The 23,928-nt window shown below is 41.7% G+C and overlaps 1 long non-coding RNA gene across 1 annotated transcript in view; it reads left to right on the forward strand.

The window, feature by feature from the left end:
- The first annotated feature begins 890 nt into the window (after positions 1-890).
- LOC141083066 (uncharacterized) overlaps positions 891-23,928 on the forward strand; it is a 99,424-nt gene continuing 76,386 nt past the window's right edge. The window contains exons 1-2 of the long non-coding RNA XR_012230641.1: positions 891-957; positions 1,047-1,153. This is a non-coding gene — a long non-coding RNA (uncharacterized lncRNA). The remainder of the gene's footprint in view (positions 958-1,046; positions 1,154-23,928) is intronic.

Consider the following 23,928-nt stretch of genomic DNA (forward strand, 5'->3'; position numbering starts at 1 on the left):
ATTTGGGAGATCATATTCATATATATCCTCATCCTGCAAATATCTCCTACATATAAAATAATATCAAATGGCTGTTACTGCCATATATTTATTACACGTGTCCCGTTATATAAGTTCATAATATGCCTAAAATGGCCACAATTATGTGGAGATATATTATAAGGAAAAATGTATAGCGCCCAACAATTGCATTTTACTCATGAAAACATGAAAAAAAGTGTGCCTGTATCTGGACCCAATAAAAGGTCCATATTAGCGGAGCCTAACGCTATAAATGACCATGATACAAAAAAAGGGTAAAGAACCTTTACCTATGAAGTGCACGTGGAAACTCCCGGCGTCCTTGCTGCCCCGACGCACATTTCGAAATCCTTCGTCAGCAGGCTTCAAAACATTCTGTTTACTGTATATACAATTTATCTGTTATCACTATTCCCATTTAGCTATCCACTTTTATATATGTTGTCCCAACATATATGGGTTTTTATTATTATCTCTTTTCTTCATTTAATTTTTATATATCTTTCCATATAATTTTAATTTTTTTCTATAATTTCTATTATTTCTAATATTGTTATTTTTTGCATAAATGTCCTATAATTATTCCCGCTTCTTTTCCTATATTTTTTTCTTATTTTTCACTTCCTTTGATTTCCTTTAATCACTTTCACATTATATCACATCATATCACGTATTTCTCTTTTTTATCTTCCTTTTCTATTAACCTGTCAGGACCTTTGGGTCACCAGACTGTATTCCACCAATGACGCTTGTTCATTAGGATCTTCTGTTCCTCTTTTTTGTTTACCTTGCAGGACCTTCTGGTCACCTGACTCATGCCCACCAATGACGGAGGGCCAGGAGGAACGCACGCTGATGTCAGTGTCCCAGGGATCTCAGCCTGCCGCATCCACGTCCCCTGTGACCGCGCTGTCCATTCGTGGCTGCGGGGACCACGTGGGTTGGGGGGATGGGATCTCCTGGCGGCGTCTGATGGCGGCGCACGTCATAACATTCTGCTCCCTCTCTCATTGGTTTCCTATCAGATAAATACCTACCTATTCATGGATGACGCCACCCCCTGATGAAGGCAAATGCCGAAACGCGCGTCGGGGTCGGGCGCCTCCTAGGAATCCAGCACCACTGACACCAGGTACTTATTGGGCACTTCTTTGGCATGTATTGTTTTATCTTTGGCACAATGCATTTAAGATAGGCGTTCAAAGCAGCCATTGTGCCTTTTACCCCATATGCCTGCATATGCATTATTTATTGTATTTCTATTGGTACCTTCCCTGCATCTGCACTTTATATACTGAGTGTTACGTTCTAGACCTTTTCTTATCAATGACACTTCACAAATACTGGTATATTTTAATTATTTGTAAACTGTTTTTGCATTTGCACTTTAATTATTGCATCAATATTTTTTGTGAATTGGTCTTTTTAAACCTGGTAATTGCTTTATATATATTCTTATTTATACTTTTCAGCACTTTGGCACTTTATTAATATAGTTATATTTGCACATTTTTTCATTGAATGATCCTTTTTGATTGCAATCATTTATTACATTCATGTGCTATATTGTGGTGCCATACGGATTCCTAGTTTTTGCCCTTTCCGTTTGGTATTTGTTTTCCCACCATTTTTTGTATGTTATTAAATTTTGTGAATAAAATATTTTTTTTATTTCATTATTGGACATTTGTTGTTTGGATTTTTCGCTGTTGTATGATTCAAATCTCCGATTTGTCCTTTTTCTGATTTTGTCCAACTGTGCACCTATCTGATAGCTTTAGTCTACACTCCACAATATGTATACTTCAAATTGATATGCACACGTGCCTTGGATTTTTGTTGAATTCAGTCCTATTAAGTGCACAGATTTTTTTTTTTTACACTGAGGCATATAGCATTTAAAAAGGGGTTGTCTGAGTAGGCGACAACCCGTTTAGACAAGTTTGAGGGTAAATTAATCTAATAATCACCAAAAAAAGAGATGGAGCAAACAAACACCAACTTTTTCTACCCCATGTGGTAAGAGAAGAGGTTGTGTCAATTTAGTACCAGATTGGGGCTTTCACGGGTTTACCGCAACACAGAGGAGCCAGAAGACTGCAGCATCTGATTTCTCCTACTCCTGCACTGATTAGAAGCATTTCACATTTTTATTAAGGTGTAAGTTTATTTTGGCAGTGAGGGGTTAACTGAGAGCTCCTGGAAGCTTTCCTGAATTGAGGCTTTCAGCTGTGCACTGTTGTCCACTCCCATTTCATATACAATCTCGATCCTGGCTAGCACTCATTGTCAGAGTAGCTTATGCTACATAGCTGGAGGTTGTTGGTTATTATTGGAGAAGGCGTTTGGTGGATTTATCAGTGACTGTTGCTAGGATTTGAGTGTGTGATAGTGTAAGGAGGAAGACCAGGCTGCGGGTACCTGTGCTGAGCTGGATCCAGAACTGTTGTGGCTACATCTCATGTTGCCCGGGGGAAGGAATAGGGGACCAGACAAGCCCCATGGCCCTGAAAGAGGGGGCATGTTAAGAGGGAGGACAGAGCAGAAAGCACGCAAAGCAGACAGTAGTTTACCACCATCAGGAAGAGTGCAGGGCAGGGAGAAGTGTGCTCTCTGCTCTGAGCAGCAGCATCATGATGTACTGCGACCAAGATCTCCTGAGCGCTTCAGCAGGACAGTGAGTGTGGGAAGCACCATGCACCAGGCCAAGCATAAGATCTTGCGCATATAAAGAATCGTGGGATGGTTATAGGACATTGAAGTGCGGTTTCCTATGCTAGCTAGCATGCATCACCCCAAGGTCGGTACAGAGACCTCTGCAGCTTTTCCCGCTTTGATTGCGTGAGCTTATGGACTAGGGGCTCAGCGGGTAAAACCGGAGACCTCTCGCTGCTGCCACAAGACTGATCGCTAACCTTGGACCCCATCTGAGGACCCTACACTGGCTGAAGCCAGTACTAATACCCCCATCGGACTATGGACTAAGGACCCCACCAGGAGCTACAATAAGTGTTGCTTGAAACTTAGACTGTCGCACTCATTTTGCTTGTTTCATTTAACCCTTATTGTTCCAATAACTCTTTGCCACTGCTTATTAAGTCCCTGCGAGGAGGATTACTTTAACCTTTACTGTTAAAAGAATAAATAGTATTGTTATACTGTACTGCTCTGCAATCCCGGCATACTGCATTTCAGCACCTGCTTACAATAATTCCCTTTCTTCTCCTACTTTGGTTTAACCCCATCCTCCACTCCCTGGTACAGTCCTCTGTTATATGTGTGATTACATTTGTATGTTTGGTAATTTTCATTACCCCTATTCATATTACTTTTTTAGTCTGCTCAGTAGACTATGGTACATTGCTATTCCCCTCTTACCTGGGTGAGGGAAGGGTACAGACTGAGGGCATATTCAGGAGCTAAGTCAAGGTGTGTGGCCCTGGCATCTTCATTATCAGAAGTTATCTGAGGCAGGGTGAGCTAGGGCGCCCCTAGAGTTAGGGACAGATAAGGAGCCCCTGGTCCAGTGACATGTGACATGTGAGTTGTGACAGGGGTTCATTGAAAATTTTGCTCTGGGGCCCCTTTTCTTCAATATTCAGCATTGCTGATTTATTAAAATAGGAGATCAGTTTGCCACTGGTGTGGCCAAAGATTGATTGTCATTTGTCAGGTGTTGAGATGATCCCTTCTCTGTAGTGCAGTACACAAAGCCTATCATGGAATGTTGGACAGGGGTTGTGACATCAAGAAGCACATAACATTTTGTTACTTTAGTCCATATTTAGCTTATTTATAGCAATTTTTATCTTAGAAAACTTTTAACAAATTGAGCATTAGTAAACTAAAGAAGGAAAAGTATATTTTTCAAGTACCATAAAACTTTTGATGAGCCGCTGCCTGTAAATCTGAAGAAATGCAAACTTGCCATTCTCAGAAACACGGGTGCCAGGTTTTTATTAGCAAAAAAATTGCTGAATATGTCTACAGCAGCAACTCTGCTTGTCTAATCTAAGAAGATAAATGAATCTATATGGGGAAAAGGATTATTATTTTAATTTAATGGTAATACGTCTAAATTACTTAGACCAGCTTCATATCTATAAAATAAGAGACCTTACAGTTGGCTCCATTTTCTGGTATTAACTGTACATTTGCATCTTGGTTAATGGTAAAACTAAAGAGGAAGAGCTCTCTTCCAGGTATAGTGCCTGATGAGGCAGAAGACTCTTCTGCTACAAAAGAAGACACAGGTGTTGTAAAAGGTACAAAATCTTCAAGTGATGGCTATTTCTTCATCTCACCATATGGACACGTTTCATGACTGCTATGAGTCCCATGTTCGGGAGGGGACAGATTGAAAAAAGTGGAGGCTGTTAGGGGACCGAGTCAATAAAAAGCCTTCTCTTTCAGGCTTAGACTTCTCCTCCACCTTCCCTCTTTGATGTCTCACCCTCTGGCTCCAAATAAGCCCCAAGTGACATCATGATTTTGAAGGGAAAGATATGTCATGATATAGTGCAAGGCTTATAAAGCACTAGTGGTGCAGAAGAGTGAAGGAGAATGAAGATTAGGGCAGAGACACACTGCCGCATTTCTCGTGTGAGAATCGCATCGTAAGACTCGCACTGGCTGTCGGCTCTCCTGACCTGAGTTTGACAGCTGCATATTAATCCATTGTGCTGTCATTCTCCAGTCAGGAGAGGTGCCGACCAGTCCGTGCAGTGCGATGCGTTTATCGGACAAGAAATACGGCAGTGTGTCTCTGCCCTTAAAGTCAAGATTGGGACCGGTGAGAGGATGCAAGCAGGCAGAGGACTTGGTGAGGAGCTGTGGCACCTGGACAGGTAGAGGTTGAGGTGAGTTCAATATTTTTTAAACCTTTCTATTTATTATACTCTGGGGTCTGGAGTGATCTCCGAGCATATATGAAAAATCTTTTATCAGGAATTTGATTTGTGTCAAATAATATTGAAGCAAATTGAATTTGGCAAATTTTGGCAAATGAAATTTTGCTCATCTCTAATATCAGATGAAGGGCAATTTTGAATTAGGTCTCATAAGTGCATAAGCCAATTTAAAAACACATTTGGAGGAACTTTTTAAACTAGTTATGAAGTAAAAAGTGCAAATTTTTACTATTCTGCCATTTAAAAATAGAAATGGTATGAGAATAACGTCTGTAAAGAACTGTGGAATTAATGGCGCTATATAAATGAATAAAATAAATAAAAATAAGTTAAGTTAGACAGAGTCAGGGCTGAACTAGGTCAAAAAAGCAGCCCTGCCACATAAACCCCACCAGCCCACATTCTATAACACTTCCCACACCTGATCAGTGGATTTTGATATATTTTGTCGTGCCCTTCAACACTCCTCTTAAAGGCGTTATTTGAAGAGCCATGTGTGAATGTTGCCGCAGTGCCCATGATTGACCACTTCTTTAGAGCGTCGGTTCTCGGGATCATGGGTGTCCCAGTGGTCGGACCCCAGCGACTACAAAGTTCTGGGGATATATATACTACCTGAAGAGCCCGGCGCTGCCCGGGCATAGTAGCTAACTGTGGTTAGTTACAAGTACAACACATCATACATATCCACCATCCCATAGGCCCGTGCCCATATACCATAGTCAACCATTATGACATCATAATGAGCGGCAGGGCTTGCAACCTATGATGACATCAGCGTCGCCATGGCAACCATTATGACATCATAATGAGGGGCGGGGCTTGATACACACACACTGTTTCCCCATTATGTAGATAGGGGTATTAAGACATCATAATGAGGGGCGGGGCTTGACACGCACACACTTTTTCCCCATTATGTAGACAGGGGCAAAATTGTTTGGTGAATTGGAACGCGCAGGGTTAAAATTTCGCCTCACAACATAGCCTAGGACGCTCTCGGGGTACAGACGTGTGACTGTGCCAAATTTTGTGGCTGTAGCTGCGACGGTGCGGATGCCAATCCCGGACACACACACACACATACATACACACACATACATACATACACACTTTGAGCTTTATATATTATATATATATATATATATATATATATATACATATATATATTTTTTTTTTTTATCCCACAGGAATACTGACAAAAATAAACCAATATTAACGCTCCCAAAGTCAAATGTCGCCTCTCCGACAACGGGACAGGAATGGTACTGTGCAGTGTATAAAGCTCTGGCAAAAATCAAGAGACCACTGCAAAATTTTCAGTTTGTCTGGTTCTCCTCTTTATTTTTGAGTAAAATGTAAATTGCTCTTTTATTTTATAAACTACTGACAACATGTCTTCGAATTTCCAAGCACTAAATTTTGTATGCATTTTCAAAAAATGAAAATAGTCAAAATAACAATAAAATGCAGTGCTTGCAGACCTCAAATAATGCTAAGAAAGCAAGTTCATATTCATTTAAAAACAACAATACTAATGTTTTAACTCAGGAAAAGTTCAGAAATCATTATTTTGTGGAATAACCATGATTTTTAATCACAGCTTTCATGCGCCTTGGCATGCTTTCCACCAGTCTTTCACACTGCTTTGGGGTGACCTTATGTCACTCCTGGTACAAAAACGTAAGCAGTTTGTCTTTGATTGATGGCTTGTGACTATCCATCTTCCTCTTGATTACATTCCAGTGGTTTTCAATGGGGTTCAGGTCTGGAGATTGGGCTGGCCATGACAGGCATTTGATGTGGGGGTCCGTCATCCACACATTGATTAACCTAGCTGTGTGGCATGGCACATTGTCCTGCTGGAAAAAACAGTCCTCAGAGTTGGGGAACATTGCCTGAGCAGAAGGAATCAACTGTTTTTCCAGGATAACCTTGTATGTGGCTTGATTCGTACGTCCTTCGCGAAGATTAAGGCCGGCATCACACTAGAGAGGAATACGGACAAGTGAAAGGCGTTAAAAACACGCATTGCACACGGACCAATGATTCTCTATGGGGCAGCTCCCATCAGCCATATTTTTGTCGCGTATAGTTAACGGTCCGTGCCAGTCGCAGCATGCTGCGATTGTCAGCGTATTACGCCCGTAGCATGCCAATGCAAGTCTGTGGGTGTGCAAAAAACACGCATTACACACGGATCACACGTGTGATTTACGAGAAACAAGCACTCGGTGTTCTTTAGAAAAGCTGGCAATTCAGTGCACGATACAGTAAAATCACACTGACAGGTTTAATAAAGAATGGAAAGAATAGATACACATAGAATGTGTGTATATATATATATATATATATATATATATATATATATACACACATGTCATACAGGCACACACATATATAGATATATATATATATATATTTATATTTCATAGAGTTCTACATAGCAGAATAGCCGCTAATTCAGTAGCCGGCTTCTGTACAATCATTCCCCAACCCGACATGAAATGACACATGGTTTACATACAGTAACCATTTCATTTCATGCTTTTTTTATATCTCTTTCATTAGTAATTAGATGAGGGTTTGTGTGTTAAATTTGGGAGGTGTAGGTGTTAATTTAAGGGGTTAATTCGTTGTAAAAAATTGTGTGGGCTCCTACGGTAATTTCACAACCAGAGAGGTAAAGCAGGTGAGTGAGGGCAGATTTAACTAGCCTTGAGAGGGACCATTTTTTTTGGCCCCCCTGGCTACAAATATCTGCCCCCAGACACCCCAGAAAAGGCGCATCTATAAGATGTGCCTATTCTGGCACTTATCCTCTCTATTCCCATTGCCCTGTAGCAGTGGCTAATGGGTTAATACCAAAGGGTTACTGTCACCATTCTATTGGAAGGCAACATTAAGCCGATTTATAATGGAGAGGTGTCAATTAGACACCAATCCATTATTAACCCCAGACTATGAAAGTGTTAAAAAACACACAGACATTAATTAAAAAGTATTTTAATGAAATAAAGACACCTAGTTTTTGACAAATTTTTATTGCTATTCCAAAATAAAACCATGACCTGCAAAAAATATAACATGAAAAAATCAACAATATCCTTACCTCTCCGCCGTTTAGTCATGTCCCATGATGTAATCCTTCACAAGGGGTTAAATAGTTTACAATGAGGACCGGTGCTAATGTGACCAGCCCCACTGTAATCTACTACAGAATGAATTAATTCAGCTCTGCGCAGCCTCACTGGCTGCCTGGAGATGAACTAATTACCGTGGGAAAGTTTCGGACTTTTTCCCACGCTTATTAGTTCACTTCAGGTCAGCCAGAGGACTCCCGCTGACGTCACTGACAACGGATGACATATGAATCACTATTTTGGGTCCATTTATGCTTAAAACAAACATAGCCTCAACATGCGTGGCCAGATCCCTATTCCTATGGCTACGCACACTTGAGGATCATTTGACACAGGGCACCTCAAGAAAGGAAATACTCGACTCCCTACCCCTCCTTCAGAAGGCAATGGGGTTCCTAGCTGACGCCTCTGCTGAGTCTGTCTAGGTAGCGGCAAAATCCGCCGTCCTCTCCAACTTATTTAGGAGACCACTATGGCTAAAATCTTGTGGGGGGGACACTTTACCTCCAAATCCAAACTATGCATCATTCCCTTCCAGGGCCACTATGGGTTCGGACCTGTTCTGGAAGATATCCTAGACAAGGCTATGGATAAGAAAAAATCTCTTCCCGAACAAAAAAATCCTTAAACATTTTTTTCGACCCCCCCCCCCTCATGACCAACCCTCACAAAGAGAGTTCAGAGGAAAAAGGAAAACAGGGAGATGGAGTTATTCCAAGGGAGGCAAGGGCAAGAACATCCTTGTCCCACACCAGCAACAAACCCCAGACAAGCAATGACGGCACTCCTGTAGGTGGTCAACTCTCGCTCTTCTTCACCCAGTGGCAGTCCATCTCCACAAACCAGTGGGTCCTCTGTACCATACGAGATGGACTGAGGATAGAATTCGAGAGTCCTCCCCTGCAATGCCTGAGAGTGACCTCCCTACAATCACCACATCTCCAAGACTCCCTACTAAAGGACCTACAAGACTTGCTTTGTACAAATGTGATCTCCCAGGTGCCAAAACAAGAAGGAAGAGGCCATTACTCGCGTCTCTTCCTAGTAACAAAACCCTCGGGGAAAAACAGGATCATCATAAACCTAAACGAAGCGGTCCAATACAGGCGATTCATAATGGAATCAATCAGGTTGGCAATCCCGTTCATCGGATGGAACTGGGTAATGGCGACAGTGGATCTGAGGGATGCATACTATCATGTGCCAATCCACCCAGAGCACAGGAAATTCCTCAGAGTCGCAGTCTCTCTTGGTCACCGGATCAGCCATTTCCAATTCAACGTCCTACCCTTCGGCATTTCATCAGCACCGTGGGTATTTACCAAATTCATGGTGGAAGCAGTGATTTTCATCCGTAGCCAGGGAGTATGCATTATCCTATGACAGAAAAAACGGGAACGTTCCACCTGCTAAAAATGCTAACTTTTATTTCACAATTAAAAATATAGTACATCGGCTGTGATAAAGATCCATTTAGGATCGAAACGCGTAGCTGATGATGTAGTGCTCCACAGCACATCTATCTGCTTGTGAGGAGAACGCCGATGTACTATATTTTTAATTGTGAAATAAAAGTTAGCATTTTTAGCAGCTGGAACATTCCTGTTTTTTCTGTCTACAATCAACATTTGTTGGGTCCAGACGAAGTTCCGTGCTGCGGCTGTGGTTAGTGAGCTGGCTAGGGCTCCTTATAGCCCATTTTTCTCTATTTATGCATTATCCTATACCTCGACGACATTCTTACCATTGCACCATCTGTCTCTCGTCTGAACACAGGTATGGCAAAGACCCTGGAAATATTGAAATCCCTTGGTTGGATCACGAACCTGGAAAAATCAGAGAGTCATCCTTCCACAAGGAAGAAGTTTCTGGTGGTCCTTTTGGACTCGGGGAAAAAAAGACATCCTTTCTACCCAGGGATCGTCAAGTCGACCTTGTCCACAGGATAACCAGACTCAAGGACCAGAGGGCACCAACCCTAAGAGAATCAATGTCTGTCCTAAGATTTCTGACTGCATGTTTCCAGACGGTTTCCTGGGCTCAAGCCCATACACGAGTTCTACAAACTCACGTACTTCTATATTCCAGAAGACGTCAGAATCCATTGACCAAGAGGATCCCACTCCCCGTTCATGTAAAATTGGTCCTGAGGTGGTGGTTGAACTATCAAAACCTTCAGAAGGGGGTCATCTGGGACCAGCTTCCCCTGAAAACACTCCATTTGCATGCCAGTCAACAGGGTTGGGGTGCAGTAGTAGTGGGATCCTACTTCCAGGGATGATGGCCCCCAAGCATCAGCACCAGTTCCTTGAACCTGAGAGAGAGAAAAGCTGTAGAAGAGGCACTAAAAGCCTCATCAACACTGATCCAAAATCACCACGTCCGTGTCTATTAGGACAACATAACCACAATGCCCTACCTCCGGCACCAGGGAGGCATGAAGTACGCCGGTCTAAAAATAATAGCAGCCAGAATTTTTTCCTGAGCAGAAAAACACCTACTATCAGTCACAGCAGTACACCTGAAGGGGTCAGACAATACCCAGGCAGACTTCCTCAGCAGGAAAGACATCCATCCAGGGGAGTCGTACCTGGACCAAGCGGTCTTCTCATCTCTGACCACATGATGGGGGACTCCCGAGATAGACCTATTTGCCAACAGACAAAATGCGAAAGTGAAGACATTCTTCTCCCTCTACCCTCTTCTCCCTCTACCAGATGGATGGTGCACAGAGAATAGATGCTTTCTCCCAACTGTGGGATTTCGATCTCGCATAAGCTTTTCCACCCATACCCATGCTGGCAAAAACATTACAAAAAATCTGGACAGACCAAGTCCCCACAAACTTAGTCGCCCCTCTGAGGCCAGGGAGGAGCTGGTACAGTGCCCTACTGGACATGGCTCAGGAAGGCCCCTGGCTTCTACACCAAAAAGTCGACCTCCTTCACCAGGGTCCTCTACTTTACCCGGATCTACGTAAATTGAACCTGGCAGCATGCTTACTGAGGCTGAAATCCTTAGAGCCAAAGGACTCTTGGATAAAGTAATCCAAATCCTCTAGAAAAGTAGAAAGCCAATAACCAACGCCATCTATGCCAAGGTCTGGAAAAGATTTTCATCTTGGTGTTCCCCAAACACCCCGATTCATTTTCTCCCAATGTAGCGCAAATCTTAGATGACTGGAGAAAATATAATTAGTCTTACTAGTAATTCGGTTTCTAGGAACCTTCCACGACAGCACTAATTTCCCTCCTTATCTGATGTTCTTATTGGATGAATTCTGCAATTTGTGGTAACTATACATGCTAGTGTGCCCAGGAAAACACTGGTGGTTGCAGGAAGGGGAGGGGTATTTAACCTCTTTGTGTTCCTGTCCCCTATTAGGGCGGGGAGACATCCTCTGATGTTGCTGTCATGGAAGGTTCCTAGAAACCAAATTACTGGTAAGACGAATTCTATTCTACTTTTACATGACTTGAGCCCTGCTGATTTTTATAAAACTGTGTAGTGGTCTCTTAATTTTTGCCAGAGCTGTATATTCAGGAAAAGAGGAGAGGTACTGTGCAGTGTATATACATAGGACAGGAGGAGTGGTACTGTGCAGTGTACATATACAGGACATGAGGAGTGGTACTGTGCAGTGTATACATACAGGACAGGAGATGTGGTACTGTGCAGTGTATATACATATGACAGGAGAAGGGGTGTAAGCAGGTACAGGAATACAGTAACGCAGGGATTGCAGAACAATGCTGTATAACAATGTTATTTCATTTTTAACAAAAAGAATGGCATTGGTCGCCTCAGGAAGTTAGTAAACAATAAACAGTAAACATGGGTATTAGCGGGTTAGCGCGACAGTCTGGTATTTACATGTCACTTATAGTCTTCTCTGGTCCTCATCCACACACAGTCTGATGGGAGTTGGAGTACCGGCAATGGCTGCGCGGTGCCCTCAAATGAAATCCACAAATCACGGTCCAGCTTCTGGTGGCAACGGGCGGTCACCGCTTTTGCCCACTGAGCCCCTAGTCCTTAAATTTGTGCAGCAAAAGTGGGGAGCACTGCAGGAGTCTCTGTCCAACACGTGTGCTGCTACGTGTTTGTCAACAATGGACAATACACCTGAGGGTTCTGCACCAAGCACCTGCTCCTCCGCATGAGTACTTCACTCTGCTTAGCTGGGTGCACGGAGCTCTGCACACTCACTGACTTACTGGAGCATTCGCCTAAGCTCTGCTGGGGCACGACTCCGCGCTGTCTCTCACGCTGTGGAGCGCACCGCACACCTTCTCCCGCTCTCACTGCCGGCGGGAAAACTCTGTCTCTTTTACGAGCTATTGAAGAAAAAAAAAGTTAATCAACTCACCCATATTGGCAGCAGTTCCAACTTCCAGATCCCGCACGGACTGGGCTGAGCGGCCTCAGAGGAAATAATCAAAGAAGCAGGTGAATTCCAGCAGGATCCCAAGAAAGTCCTTATTCACTTAAAATATAACTGTTTTTCGTGCTCATAAAAGTGGGAACAAAGCCAGTATTCCACTAAATACTGTAGATAAGCCCCTGATGTCGGTGCCGGCAGCTGATAGGCGAAAAATAGGGTGACAGATTCCCTTTAACCCCTTAAGCCCCAAGGGTGGTTTGCATGTTAATGACCGGGCCATTTTTTACAATTCTGACCACTGTCCCTTTATGAGGTAATAACTCAGGAACGCTTCAACGGATCTAGGCGATTCTGAGATTGTTTTCTTGTGACATATTGTACTTCATGTTAGTGGTAAAATTTCATTGATATAACTTGCGTTTAATTGTGAAAAAAATGGAAATATGGAAAAAATTTTGAAAATATTGCAATTTTCAAACTTTGAATTTTTATGCCCTTAAAATAGAGAAATATGTGACACAAAGTAATTACTAAATAACATTTTCCACATGTCTACTTTACATCAGCACAATTTTGGAAACAAAATTTTTTTTTATTAGGAAGTTATAAGGGTTAAAAGTTAACCAGCGATTTCTCATTTTTACAACAACATTTACAAAACCATTTTTTTTAGGGACCACCTCACATTCAAAGTCACTTTGAGGGGTCTATATGGCAGAAAATACCCAAAATTGACACTATTCTAAAAACTGCACCCCTCAAGCTACTCAAAACTACATTCAAGAAGATTATTAACCCTTCATGTGTTTCACAGGAGCAGAAGCAACATGGAAGGAAAAAATGAACATTTAACTTTTTAGTCACAAAAATGATCTTTTAGCAACATTTTTTTATTTTCCCAAGGGTAACAGGAGAAATTGGACCACAAAAGTTGTTGTCCAATTTGTCCTGAGTGCGCTGATACCCCATATGTGGGAGAAACACTGTTTGGGCACACAGCAGGGCTCGGAAGGGAAAGGGCACCGTTTGATATTTTCAACCTAAAATTGGCTGAAATTGAAATCGGACGCCATATTCCATTTGGAGAACCCATGATATGCCTAAACAGTGGAAACCCCTCACAAGTGACCCCATTTTGGAAACTAGACCCCCTAAGGAACTCATCTAGATGTGTGGTGAGCACTTTGAACCCCCAAGGGCTTCACAGAAGTTTATAACGCCCGGGCATAAAAATAAAAAATCATATTTTTTCCACAAACATGATCATTTAGTCCCCAATTTGTTATTTTCCCAAGGGTATCAGGAGATATTGAACCCCAAAAGTTGTTGTCCAATTTGTCCTGAGTGCGCTGATACCCCATATGTGGGGGAGAAACACTGGTTGGGCACACAGCAGGGCTCGGAAGGGAAAGAGCGCCGTTTGATATTTTCAACCTAAAATTGGCTGAAATTGAAATCGGACGCCATGTTCTGTTTGGAGAAACCATGATATGCCTAAACCATGGAAACCCCCCACAAGTGACCCCATTTTGGAAACTAGACCCCCTAAGGAACTCATCTAGATGTGTGGTGAGCACTTTGAACCCCCAAGGGCTTCACAGAAGTTTATAACGCCAGGGTGTAAAAATAAAAAATCATAGTTTTTCCACAAACATGATCGTTTAGTCCCCAATTTGTTATTTTCCCAAGGATATCAGGAGATATTCGACCCCAAAAGTTGTTGTCCAATTTGTCCTGAGTGCGCTGACACCCCATATGTGGGGGAGAAACACTGGTTGGGGACACAGCAGGGCTCGGAAGGGAAAGAGCGCTGTTTGATATTTTCAACCTAAAATTGGCTGAAATTGAAATCGGACGCCATGTTCCGTTTGGAGAACCCATGATATGCCTAAACAGTGGAAACCTCCCACAAGTGACCCCATTTTGGAAACTAGACCCCCTAAGGAACTCATCTAGATGTGTGGTGAGCACTTTGAACCCCCAAGGGCTTCACAGAAGTTTATAACGCCCGGGTGTAAAAATAAAAAATCATATTTTTTCCACAAACATGATCGTTTAGTCCCCAATTTGTTATTTTCCCAAGGGTATCAGGAGAAATTGGACCACAAAATTTGTTGTTCAATTTGTCCTGAGTGCGCTGATACCCAATTTGTGGGGGAGAAACACTGTTTGGGCACACGGCAGGGCTCGGAAGGGAAAGAGTGCTGTTTGACATTTTCAACCTAAAATTGGCTGAAATTGAAATCGGATGCCATGTTCCGTTTGGAGAACCCATGATATGCCTAAACAGTAGAAACCCCCCACAAGTGACCCCATTTTGAAAACTAGACCCCCTAAGGAACTTATCTAGATGTGTGGTGATCACTTTGAACCCCAAAATGTTTAGCTAAAGCTTATAATGCCCGGGCGTGAAAAAAAAATAATAATTTTTTTTTCCACAAAAATGATCTCTTAGTCCCCAATTTGTTATTTTCCCAAGAGTATCAGGAGAAATTGAACCCCAAAAGTTGTTGTCCAATTTGTCCTGTGTGCGCTAATACCCCATATGTGGGGGAGAAACACTGTTTGGGCACACGGCAGGGTTCGAAAAGGAAGTAATGACATTTTGGAATGCAGACTTTGATGGAATGGTCTGCGGGCGTCATGTTCCGTTTGCAGAGCCCCTGATGTTCCTAAACAGTGGAAACCCCCCCTTTCTTTGGTGTGGTCCCTTTGCAGTAGGTGGGGGCTATCATAGCGCCAGTGCTCAGTGGGGGAAGGGATAGCAGAGTGCGCTGCTCACCTATCTGCGTGCTGCCCTGGGTTCACGCCAAACTGCTCTGCTGCGCCCGCTTTCTCATTTTTTCTCCGCCTCATTCGAGCTTCCCTCAGGCAACAGGTGAAGGTCCCCCTCGCTAAAGTTCCCCCCAGAAGCAGGGAATGCAGCGTTAACAGTTCCAGACCCGGCACGCAGGTACCCGCTCTCTGGTCGTCCCCCTTACACTCTAACGTTGGTACTGACCAGAGTCAGACAGAGAGAGGCTCAGGCGTGCTGTTCGAGCAGCGGCGGTCTTTTCAAACTTCTGCATAGGCCCAGGGCTGTGCTGACGCACTGACACAGGCCCCGCAGCTCTTGTCAGCGCATGCACTAAGAGAGCACGCGCACCAGGGCCTGTGCAGAAGTTCTAACCCCTTTATCCCCAAGGGTGGTTTGCATGTGAGGGTAAACAACTGTTTGGGCACATGGCGGACGCTTCATATTGCAAAAAATAGTTTTTGCATCACCATATTTTGAGAGCTACAGTTTTTCGATATTTTGGCCCACAGAGTCATGTGACATCTTGTTTTTTGCGGGATGAGCTGACGTTTTTATTGTTACCATTTTCAGGCACATTACATTTTTTGATTGCTTTTTATTCTGATTTTTGGGATGCAGAATGAACAAAAGCCAGCAATTCCTGAATTTCTTTTTTTTTTTTTTGGGGGGGGGCACCTTTATGCCGTTCCGTTCATAGTAAAACTGGCAAGGCAGTTTTATTCTTTGGGTTAGTATGATTACAACAATACCTCATTTATATCTTTTTTATGTTTTGGCGCTTTTATACAATAAAAACTAAATATATATATAAAAAAATAATTAATTTTGCATTGTTATATTCTGAGAGCTATAGCTTTTTTATTTTTTTGGTGATGGAGCTGTATCGGCTTGTTTTTTGCGGGACAAGATGACGTTTTCAGCGGTACCATGTGGGTCGCCCTCCCAGCGCTGTGGGGTACTCGGTACCGGGCCGATGATCTTCAATGGGAGATGTCACGGCAGCTGGGACCCGGCCCGTGGCCCTTGGCGCCCATTGTAAAAAGGGGAAAGTTTATAAGTGATTCATACAAAAAGGGTGGGGGAACAGGAAAGCCGGCAACTTAAGGGGGGATAAGAATAATCTCACGAAGAAAGAGAGAGAAGCCCTGAAAAATTTGGGTAAGAATAGTGAAATAGTAATTCGGGCAGCCGATAAGGGGGGCGGCATAGTGATACAAAACACCAATGATTATAAAAAAGAAGCATTAAGATTATTGTCGGACACTAAATACTATGAGAAAGTAAAAAATAACCCGTACCCCACATTAACAAAAATACACAATCAAAAAATAAACATGGCATTCCAACAGGGGATAATTAATAAGGACTTAAAGAAGTTTCTAATAAAAAGGCAACCCCCCATTCCATTCCTATACCACTTGCCCAAGATTCATAAAAGCTTGGACAATCCCCCTGGGCGACCAATAATCTCAGGAATTGATTCCCTGACAAGTAACCTTGCCACCTATATTGATAGAAATTTACAGAAATACGTGGTGAAATTAGAAAGCTATATTAAGGATTCTACGGATATGATCAGGATTTTGGGAAGAATCACATGGAAAAAATCATATAGATTTGTCACCATGGATGTTACATCATTGTACACGAATATAGGTCATGAAATAGGATTACTCTGTATTGAATACTACCTAAAAAGAGACATACAATTGGATATAAGGAACATCAACTTCATTCTGGATGGCCTAAATTTCATATTAAACAATAACTTTTTCACCTTTGATGGTGACATGTACCATCAAAAGTATGGTACAGCTATGGGTTCGAAAACAGCTTGTTCGTACGCTAATCTTTTTATGGGTCTTTTTGAAGACATACATATATATGGAAACAAATACAAGAATGGCTTGGTTTTATATAAAAGGTTTATTGATGACTTATTCCTGATCTGGGACACGGAAGTTGGTGACATGGAGGAGTTTTTCAGTGACATCATTAATAACCACTGGGGGATAAATTTTGAACGAACAATACATGAAGAAAGCATCAATTTCCTGGACCTAACAATTTTCTCTGATGGCACAAGGATACATACAAAAACATACTTTAAGCCTACGGACAGGAATTCATATATTGACTTCAGGAGTGGACATTACACAAAATGGCTGCGTAATATACCGGCCAATCAATTTAGAAGGATTAAGAAGAATTGCACTTCCAAGGATGACTACGCTTCTCAATCTGAAATACTCAGAAAAAGATTCCTAGAGAAAGGATACCCAAAAAAATTGATATCCAGCACACAAAAGCACAGTGGAGAAATCCCGCAAGAAACCCTCCTTATACAGAAAGACAGAAAAGGGACAGAGAAGAATAAAGCATTTAATTTTATAACGACTTATAATAATTGTCACAAGTCAATCAAAAAATGCCTTCATAGACACTGGCACTTACTTCTAAGTGATCCAATATTAAAATCCATTGTACCTGATAGACCAGGAATTACTTTCCGCAGGGCGCCAAACATTAAAGGGATAATAGCTCCTAGTAGGCTCAAACAGAAGACAACCACGAATTATGCCAAAGTACTGCAGAAAAAGACATCAAAATGTAGAAAAAATAGATGCCTTTGTTGTCGGAGCATCCAACAGACAAGCAGCTTTAAATCCGCATCAACGAATGAATCCTTTACCATTAAACATGACATGAATTGCTCTACAGAGTTTGTAATTTACCTGCTTGAGTGTCCATGTGGCATGCAGTATGTTGGCAGAACTATCAGACCACTTCATGAGCGGCTAAACAAACATCGTTCAAATATAAAGAGTGGGTATAGAGCACATGGAGTGTCATTCCATTATGACACGTATCATAACAGAGATGCAACAGCAATCAAGATAACCCCGATCGATCATATAGCAGTGAATATACCCAACAGATTCGAGATGCTCAAAAAACGTGAAAAATATTGGATGTTTAAACTGGACACATTAAAACTGAGAGGGCTAAACATAATTTCAGAACTAATATAAATTATAATCCCCCAACCCCCCCCCTCTCTTGGTCACATCCTGAGTGGGTAAGAAAGGCGCACCATAGTAGGAGGAATTCCTGCATCCTTATGTCACACACTTAAGCAAACCTCACTTTATTTTTTCATTCTATCTTTTTTCATTTTATTTATTTTTTCATCTGACTACTTTTTTGATCGCATGGGTATATCTAAACACTTAATGTCTCACATACACCTAATGACACATTTATTTTGTTTAAATATATATCAAAGTTGGTATCCTATCTAGAATTTCACAATTCCCTAATTTAATATGCATAAGCTCATAACAATTTATAATTTTTCCTGATATTACAAAAGACAATGTCATTTATGCCTGCATGGAGACCTGTGACTTGAACCCAGGTGTGCTAGACCAAAAGACACACGTTTCATGGGTGACACCACCACAATTAATATATAAAATAGTGACCATAACTATACGGAAGATGATAGATACTTTCTTCAGGCCATTTTTAATAATACGATTATATAATAGTAATTTTTAGATAATTCTTTATTGATAATAAATAATAAAAATAAAAATGAAAATAAAAATAAGTTTTTTAAAAGCAGTTAATTTTAGAAATAATCCATTTTATTTAATAGTGGCATCGCTCCTTGATTCCCTCCTACAAAACAAAAATAAAGAAAATTGTTCATTGCAATTTTTTATAATAATTTTTTAACAAACCATAGTATCACATATTTAACAGGATAGTTTTGTGAAAAAATAGTTCATAGAACCTATGTTCCAAAGGCACTGATACCAGCAGAGCGGTGGCGCTCAACATAAGTCACAAGAGAAAAAAATGAAACCAGTAAACACATGGGTTCTACTACCCTGAAAGTCAGGAGATAATATTTTTTAAAAAAAATTTTTTTGTTTTTGCATTGACAGTCTGGATACTTTGGCAATGTTTCCGCTGCAATTTTTATGAAGGTCTTTATATCATTTTACTGGTAGGATTTTTATGTACATTTTAGCAAGTATTTTGAAGGATTTTCTTGTTTTATTATGTTATTTGTGTGAAATTGTGCCAAAAATGCTGGCCCCTCCCCCAGTGATGACCATTATGACATCATATGTAAACAGAACACACCCATAATTGCTAATGGAAGGGGCTATAAATTCCCTGCTCCTATGGCTGGTGTAATATCCCTGAGGAAGGTGCCAGGAAGGGCGCCGAAACGCGTAGGAAGGAATAAAGCAGTACTTTGTTACTACATCTTGCATCCCAGGTTATTTTGTGGATTCAGCAGCGCGGACTGTGGCACATCTTGCTTCCCATATTCTCTATAAGTGATTCATGACGCCACCTGTGGTGTTCGGCAATGTATATGTAAGCCGGCGCTGCAGACAGATCCTCTGGGACAGATGGTGCGGTGCAGCAGTGATGTTATAGCCCTACACAGGCAGGGCTGTAGTCCCAGGGCAGAGTAGGTGAAGTGACACTTAGATGGTGTAGTGTCGGGCGCAAGGGATGTAGCCGTGCTGGCGTGTTGGCGCAGGAATAAGTGGAGGACACCAGAGCATGTAGTCCCAAAGCTTTACTCACAGTCTGTTGTGCATACAGGTGGCCGCCTCGGTGCTGTGTCCTCCAGGTCAGGAGCTCAGCCAACTTCAAGTACTCCCTTTCAACACTCCGCCAACATATGTGCCTTTTCTAAACGTCTCCTCTTATAGCGCCTTTGAGTGAAGTATTCACAGTACTGAGTTACACTAGAGTTCCTCCTGTCCGATGTTCCTATGAACTCTACTTGTACGGCAGACAGCTGTAGCCTGCTCCGGGGACTCCTTGCTACTAAGTCCCGGCTCACTATCATTGCTGTTGTGCCCCCAAGTCTTGTGTGGGAATAAAGTGGTCACTACTTCTATTCTTCCGGTGCCTGCTGCAGGACCATTAGTATCCATACAACCTTGGGGACCGAAACCCCGGCATTGTGCTTAGAACTTGGGAAGGGTTTTCTCTTCCAACCCTGATCCTTAGTCCTTCTATTCTCCTTATGTTCCGTACTAATCCTTCTTTTCAATGGAGAATCAAGTTTCCTTTCTCTGTCTCTTTCCTGTGCCAGCAGACCCAGATCACTGTGGCCTGCTGCAGCACTTCCTTCTTCCATCTCTCTCCCGGGGATCTTCTCTTTCTCACTCTCTGTCCTTCTACATCCTCACTCACTGACTGAATGAAAGACTGACTGACTGACTCAACTCTTCCCGCTCTTTTTTGTGAACTAAACTCCACCCACCTCCCAGCACATTTCGTGTACCAAGCAGGGAGCCACCAAGGGATGCTATGCTACACTCCAAGCAGGGAGCCCTTTGTGGTGTGGGGTGCAGGTGTTGGAGTGTGGTTAGGTGTCTCCACCTTACCTGGATAGTGGGGTACCACACCTCAGGAGGAGGTGCAGTACCTCTGTGGCGACTTAACCCTCAGGGGTGCCACACATGTTTATTTATATCCGTCTTTTTTATCGCATATTATTCCACTTTGTTCGACGGTATGATGATAAAGCATTGCTTTCTTGCCTTTTTTTATGGTGTTCACTAAAGGGATTAACTAGTGGGACAGTTTTATAGGTTGGGTCATTATGAACGCGATACCCAATATGTGTACTTTTATTGTTTAGATTTTTTTCATTCAAATATTTGTTTATTGATATAATAAATATTGCTTTATTTATTATTTTTTATTTTTTTTATATTTTTACAATTATTTAAACTTTTTTTAACTTCATTCTTACTTTTATACTTAGTCCCACTATGGGACACTCATTTTTTGAAGACTGATTGCTTATATGGCATGCAGATGAAGCAGCACTCTGTGCACACTTACCTGACAGACTTCCTGACATGCACTGCGCATGACAGGAAGTTTCTCACCTGTGGTAACCCGGATGTCGTCATGATGACATCGGTTTAACATAGCAGCGATCAAGACCCCACGTCATGCCGCGGGCTCTCCGATCCAAAGGCAGAGGGGCTGTCAGCCCCTCTGTCAACACTGGAATGCTGTGATTATGTTTGATCACAGTGTTCTGGGGTTTAAAGTGCCGGGAGTAGACTGTGACTGCTCCTGGCACTTAGTGGCGGGTGTCAGCTGTGAGAATCAGCTGACACCTGGCCACAATCGGCTGCGCTCCCCTATGAGCGCGGCTGATCACCATGAGGTGCTATCTAGTCCATGGTCTAATTGTGCCGGGGCACATGGATGGGATAGTACGTCAGCTGGCACAAAGGGGTTAAAGGGCCAGTGGCCCATTTTGAAGCTCAGAGCCGCCAGCCCTTTAACCCCTATGTCATCTCCTTTCCAGCAAAGGGAGCAAAAAATTAAAAAGTAATCTTAAAACAGCTTAAATGAAACCCAATAAAATCCTAAATGGAAAATGCGTTCAGGCACACGGAGATTGTAATTTCACTGATTTTTCAACTCAAACATTTTAAGGCTGGCCATATTACTTTTCGAGCTGAAACTATAGCAAATGATAAAGTATTATTTGAATTAATACGTACTTAACAAAACAATAATAACCGAAAAAGTCATAACATACAGTATATCTGATTTCTTGGAGGTCCTTTAAAGTATATGAGAAGTCATTGTCTACATCTACCAATCACAGATTTTCCTTACTCCTACAAAAAGTTGAGTAGTCACAAAGATTACTTTTTACTTTTTCTATTATGAGAATAAAAATCATGAAACTGGAATTTCTTGAAAACTATCAATGCAATTTGAAAATTATTACCTAGGACTAGTTTTCCCGAGCTGAGGCTCATTACAAAGAAGATCTGAAAGAAAGCTCTCCTTATATTTCACCACAAAAGAAACAGAAAAAAAAATCATCTTTTTAGAAGTGGAAAAAGAATCTATGAATTGGAATGAAAACGAAGAAAATGTTGTCTCCCTTTATTTTTTAATTCATTCTTGATCTCGGGGAAGACAGATATAATCTGGAGTCTGTTCATGTAAGAACTACTAAAGTCGTACTTGGCCCACATCATAAAACTTAACAGAAATAAAACTCAAACGCCTTAAAATTTACAGCACAGAAAGAGAGAGAAGCTTTCACATGCATTACGGGGTTCAACAAAGCTCAGCAAAGAAGAGTATTTCAAAAAAGATAAGTGACAGGAGAAGTAATGAGTAAAAAATCCCATGGAGCTTTCCTGAATTCATGACAAAGGAGAAATAACAATCTCCAGTTTAGAGGTGAGTTATTTTTTTTATAATATGTAGATTACTCTGAATCTTAGATTTCATTGGCATGTATGGAAATCAAAGAGAATATCTTGTTATTCTTCTAGACCATCTGCACAATCAGCCAGTAAGCCATGAATGCACCTTAAATGACTGTCAGACGAACGATAGTTTGGTCCCATCGATCAGCCGGCAGCTATATCAGTTATCTCTACCATATATGAGGACAAGCTTGGGCCAGCACATTTTTGTTCTCTATGAGAGTGCCACTGCCAGACATGTCTGGTGGTGACTTACTCACATGGAGGGCAAAAGAGTCTGCAGTCCGAAATCAGACATTCCAGATTCTTAGCTTTCCCGACAATCATCTGTTTGGAGTTCCCATACACATTAGACTGTTGGCCGACTTGTCGATTTCATTGTGTTTTGGAGGACTGCATTCATAGCTGGCGATCTTACTATGCTTTAATAATAAGATCTTATTCAAGAGAAATTAATGTAAGCCAAATTTAGGTTGGTAGAGACTTCCATTTAAGCTGTAGAAATTGAGTGAACAAGACCTTCCTAGGCCAGCCATATGACAGATGATTGTGCTTGCTCATTGCCCTCCCAACTGACATCTATAAAAATCAATGTAAGCAACTGAGCTTAGCTGACTTTGACTGAGATCCAAGAATTCAAAAAGTGGGTATCCTAGAGATGCCAAGGCATAACTAGAAAATACTGGTTGCAAAAGAATGAAAAAACTTGGGAAGATGGGTGGGCAAAGGATGCGCTGCTTATGTTTTCTTTAAACCCTACTGATAATTCAGTACTTTTCTAATAATAGAAGATGTTCCTCTTCTCCACCAAGTTCTTTTAAGAAAACTAAGATTTGACCTCTATACTATGTTTTTTTTATAAATTAACTTAGTAGTTACTATCTTTTTAACTCATCACATTGATGGAAACCTTATGAAATGGTATCAAGTTTTGTGTTTTCTCCTTATTTGAAGACTGCATGTCTATAACCATGGAAAAAGATAGGGAGACGTCCAAACCAGGCCTAAGTCTTAAAAGTAGTAGCAAGAACTTCCTCACCAGTCTTTAGAATCTAATGTGATAATTAGAGATGAGTGACTTTGCCTTTTTTAGGGTCAAGTCGGGTTTCATGAAACCCGACTTTCTCAAAAGTCGAGTCGAACGAAATCAGCCAACTATCGTGAAAAGTCGAAGGTCCGACTGAAACACGAAACCCAATGCAAGTCAATGGGGAAGCAAAGTCGGCAGGGAGTGGAGGACAGTAAACACACCTACATGCCGGACCGCTTTTTTAAAGTGCACGAAAACTCTCTCACTCCCCGGACTCTGCACATGTCATCTCGTTTCCCACAGTGTACGTCCTTGCTCATTCGCTGAAAAAAAAGTCACGTGCAAGAATTCTGT

This window comes from Dendrobates tinctorius, unplaced genomic scaffold (assembly GCF_039654945.1).
Source record: "Dendrobates tinctorius isolate UK_male_01 unplaced genomic scaffold, ASM3965494v1 ptg000019l, whole genome shotgun sequence".
Taxonomy (NCBI): domain Eukaryota; kingdom Metazoa; phylum Chordata; class Amphibia; order Anura; family Dendrobatidae; genus Dendrobates; species Dendrobates tinctorius.